At 32.9% G+C, this 5,000-nt stretch overlaps 1 protein-coding gene across 3 annotated transcripts in view; it reads left to right on the forward strand.

The window, feature by feature from the left end:
- The window catches only part of LOC137657742 (peroxidase-like), a 249,080-nt gene that overhangs the window by 7,888 nt on the left and 236,192 nt on the right, over window positions 1-5,000 (forward strand). Inside the window, exon 1 of one of the 3 annotated variants that reach the window (XM_068392208.1) lies at window positions 4,405-4,515. The exons of 1 other annotated variant lie outside the window; for it this stretch is intronic. The gene's annotated coding sequence lies outside the window, so the exon portion shown is untranslated. Of the gene's footprint in view, window positions 1-4,404; window positions 4,516-5,000 lie in introns of those variants that run through there. One more of the 3 variants, XM_068392211.1, reaches the window with a different exon arrangement.

Below are 5,000 nucleotides of genomic sequence, written 5' to 3' on the forward strand. Positions count from 1 at the left end.
ATACACGCTCGTACAATGTAATGCTATTGCTTTTTTCATCTCTCGCTCTCTCTGCACTGATAATAGAATAACCTGTTTTAGCTTGCCATTGCAAGTTTTTGATTGTTTGAATTTATTGACTGTTTTACTCTTGATTGCTTGTATATAAGCTTATCTGTTGAATAGCCCTTAGTTACATTCATCTCGCTTATCTGTTAGCACCTAACAACCACCTCGCATATATCCTTCACTCCAAAGGTTTCTGGGGCTAGATCTGTCAGTCTCGAAATCTAGTATACAGTAGATATACAATGGTTATTTAGAGAGTTGCACAATGTTCAATAATCTGATGTCCAACAAAGCATAGGATGGAGCTTCGGAAGTTTGGAGCTTCTAACTTGAGAGAGAGAGAGAGAGAGAGAGAGAGAGAGAGAGAGAGAGAGAGAGAGAGAGAGAGAGAAATTAAAGGCTTATCCGACTATTGACACAAAAGAAACATCATTTGCGATGGGTTGTGGAATATATATATATTTTAAGGAAGATGATGACATTGAATTCTGCATTGTATAAGATCAATTCTTAAGTATTCCAGGTACTATGGGTAGACCTGAAATTTTAAGGTTAGCGTTTACAGGTTTCGTAAATTTGCTTCAATTTCAGCATAAAAGATTAACTGAATGACAATATACAAGCTAAAATTGTTGTAACATCTTGGAATAAATGAACATCCTTTATGCCAGTGTCATTTACTTAGGTCAATGGGCGTAAGGGTTAATGTATTGATACCTCGGAGGAACTTGATTATATCGAGGAATCCTGGGTGAATAAAACTGAGAATTCTTGCTCTTTAAGGTGTTATTTATCAGCGTATCATTTTGTCTGAAAGGTGGCCGGAGATTAGTATCCTGTCCACCATGATGACTTCGTACGATGAGTCATCGTACGATGAAACTGAGATTACTTGAATTTGTTGATGTTTAATATGAACAATATATATATATATATATATATATATATATATATATATATATATATATATATATATATATATGTATATATATATATGTGTGTATATATATATATATATATATATATATATATATATATATATATATATATATATGTGTGTGTGTGTGTGTGTGTATGTGTGTGTGTGTGTGTGTGTGGCATGAAGAGGCAAAACCTGAGTTAGAAGTGTTGGTGAAAATGGCCAAAAAAAAAAAAAAAAAAAAAAAAAAAGGAGACCTGACTCATTACAATAATTACAGGGGAATTACACTTACGTCAGTTGTTATAAGAATATATTGTGTGCTTATTCTGAAGAGACTGGAGAGAAAGACTGATGAAAAGCTGAGAGATGAACAAGCAGATTTTGAAAAGGTAGAAGTTGTACTGGCCAAATTTTCATTTTGAGACATGTTGTACAGCAATGCGTAGAATATAGAAATCCAGTTTTGATGGCATTTGTGGAAAATGAAAAAGCCTTTGACAGTGTGCACCGGACAATTTTGTGTGGAGTCCTGTGTTATTATGGAATTACTCTTAAATATGTCAATTTGATTAAGTCTGTTCATGAGCACGGCAAGTGCAAATGTTAATGTTAATGGAGTACTATTAAATGAATTTCAAGTGAACAGCGAAGTATTCCAGGGGAATGTGTTGTCACCTATATTTTTTATCCTCCTCATGGATTTTGTAATGCATAGAACAGTCGGAGATGGAGAAGGATTGGACTGGATTGATAATACAAAATTAGCATGACCTAAAGCATGCTGATGGTGCTGTCATTATTAGCAGAACACCACAGGATTTGCAATGCTTGCTTAACATAATGCATGAAATATCACACGAGGCTGGACTCATGATAAATAGAAGAAACACAGAGATGATGAGAACGGAGTATGCAATGGAAGATGAAATATCATTGGAAGGAGAAAGGATTAATAAGGTAAAATCATTCAAGTATCTAGGAACTATGACCTACAATACTAGGTCTTTAGAATTAGAGTTTAGTGAAAGATAGAAAAAATCAAATCAGAGAATGACTAGGTTAAGTAAACTTTGGAGGTCAAATCGCCTGAAATTTACATATAATAATCGGACTATATATCAACTTAGTGATATCGGTGTTACTCTATGGACATGAGGCATGGTATGGCAATGAAACAATCTCCAATAGATTTAGTAGATTTGAAAACAAAGCTCTCAGAAGAATATTGGGAGTTAAATGGCAGGACAGGATTAGCAATGAAACTATAAAAAAGATTACTGAAGTGCCATATGGGGATGAGATCATGAGGGGTAGATGGAGATGTTTTGGGCATGCTCTTCGTACGCCTCAAGAGAGATTAGTTCACCAAACTTTTAACTGGGCTCCACAAGGCACTAGAAGAGTTGGAAAACCCAGGCCTACATGGCTGAGGACTATGAAGCGTGAAGTAGATGATGAAGGGAGAAGTATTGATTTAAAAGCTCAAGATAGAGACGACTGGCGAAATCTAACAGATACCCTTTGCGTCAATAGGCGTAGGAGATGATGATATATATATATATATATATATATATATATATATATATATATATATATATATATATATATATATATATATATAGATATACATATACATATATAGATATATATATATATATATATATATATATATATATATATATATATATATATATATATATATATATGTATATATATATATATATATATATATATATATATATATATATATATATATATATATATATATATATATATATATATATATATATATATATATATATATATATATATATATATATATAATTTCCAGTTGTGATGGTGCTTGGAAATTATAGGCCAGATGCACCTTTTGCGGTCGGTTTTCCGACGAACAACAATAAAGATACGCAAGCACAGCCTAGCAGAAATGACAATACCTAGATTGGCAGTCCTGTGGAATATAAGTGGATGAATCTAGATTTTCCTAAACTTGATATAAACGTAACAGTCTATTTGTGGGTCAAATTATTTGTTTAGAAATTCATTAACTCAATGAGGTTATATTTTTGCAATGACTATTCCATTTCTTCTGTATTAATGAATTCGATTAAATGTGTTATTGATATAAACGACTATGGCAACTAATATTATGCAAGTTTACCTAAGGTAAGACTTAGTTGCAAAATGTAATATACAGGGGAGCAAAATTAACAAAAGGATATTGCAAATTGCACACTGGGATAGGATTATGCCTGCGAATTAAAGAGAATAATTTTCAAACATGTGTAATGATTTATCAAGATCTCATTTTTTTTTCCCACACATTGGTCCAAGTAATCGTGTCGACACAATAGTTATGATTAGTTTGTAAGTTCTTGTAACCAAGATACGCTTTGATTGTGGGTTCTAGAGGTCTCAAGTATGTGGCCCCACGATTGTACAAGCCAATCCCGCTTGACATAAGTAGTGAGGAGAGAAAGTCTTTCAAGAATAATCTAGAGTATTTCTCATCCGAGTGTTGCGATATGGTGGCATACGGGAGTTTGGATTGCGTACTGTACTTATTATAAACATCAACAACTGAAATCAATGGTTTAAATTTCGTCAGCTTTTGCAAAGAAAAAAAAAATTCCAGATGAGAGTAATCGGGAATATCAGCTTAAAAAAAGACACTTGGGTAAAATTAAGAAATTCATCACAACTTAAATATATCATATGGATCTGTTTTCTTTACATCATCAGCTAAATATATCATACGGATTTCAATGTTCTTAAGCATCGCTAGCTGAACTATATCGTAGAGATTTTAATGGTTATTTCTAAAAAAAAACCATCAGGTGGGGTTCCTCAAATAGTTTGTGATTTTTAAACAAAACCACTAGAAAATAACTTTGTATCACCAGTATAGTACTAATAAAAACATATTAATCTGACTTTTTTTCAAACATCTCTAATTGATATGCTGTAGATAATCAAACTATCCTAACTTTCTAACCATCATCAGTTGTCAACTGGAAATGACTATACAATGCTATTGTTCTTAATGAACTTCAACAAATGAAATTAGCCACCCCAGTTTCATTGCACGAAGTCATCGGTGTTATATGGGTATTTTCAGACAACTTCGATAAAAATGAATTAACCTTTACAGCAATTTCTACCTTTTGGTCGTAATAACAAAATAAATCTGGACAAAATTTTGGAACAAGTAGTAGTGCATAACTACTACTGCCGCCATTGATGCAATCAACAAATTTGGATATCGACATTTAATTTGGCAATTAAATATCACTGCTTAGAAGAGTGGATATCTTCATTGCATTATTTGTTAATCATAAACATTAGATAAAAACTTAAAGAACTAGGTAATTCCCAATTTACCCTATGAAACGTTACTACAGCGACGGACAGTAAACAATGTTTTACGTCCTATGAACGGAGTCAGTTTTTGGCGCGTGGTATTAAAGAGTGTGTAGTGCTTTGTGTACTCCTGCCAAATGTGAATTTAACAGAGTATACTTTACCCATGGAAGGTTCTGGGCGCGGTGAGTGTTTCCATTTGATGTAGAATATATCATCTCTTTGGCTTGGAAATAATTACCCATATAAATATTCCGTGATGTGGTCTTTGAAGAATTACCGCCGACTGGTATAAGTACTTATTTGCTGATTAGTTGGCTAGCATGAAATTTACAGTCTCTATGAAGGAAGTTTGAGATATGTTTTTCATAATCGTAACACAAAACTGAGGCAGTTACACATTGGAAGAGTTCCATGCTAGCCTACTTTTTGTGGATGGGAATGTCGTCGATGGTATTGTAAATGTATATTTCTATCTTCAAGTTATTTTCAGTATTAATTTTCTATGTGTGTGTATGTATGTGTGTGTTATGGGGATTATTTGGATATACCTTGACTTTTACTTTCCTCTGAGAGACTATGAAGATGTTTCACGAGGAAGATTTTCGTCCTAGGTTAGGTTAGGCTAGAGCTCAAGGCTTTTATGGAACATGGACGTCCAAAATATTTA

The sequence above is a fragment of the Palaemon carinicauda genome, chromosome 18, assembly GCF_036898095.1.
Source record: "Palaemon carinicauda isolate YSFRI2023 chromosome 18, ASM3689809v2, whole genome shotgun sequence".
Classification (NCBI taxonomy): Eukaryota; Metazoa; Arthropoda; class Malacostraca; order Decapoda; family Palaemonidae; genus Palaemon; species Palaemon carinicauda.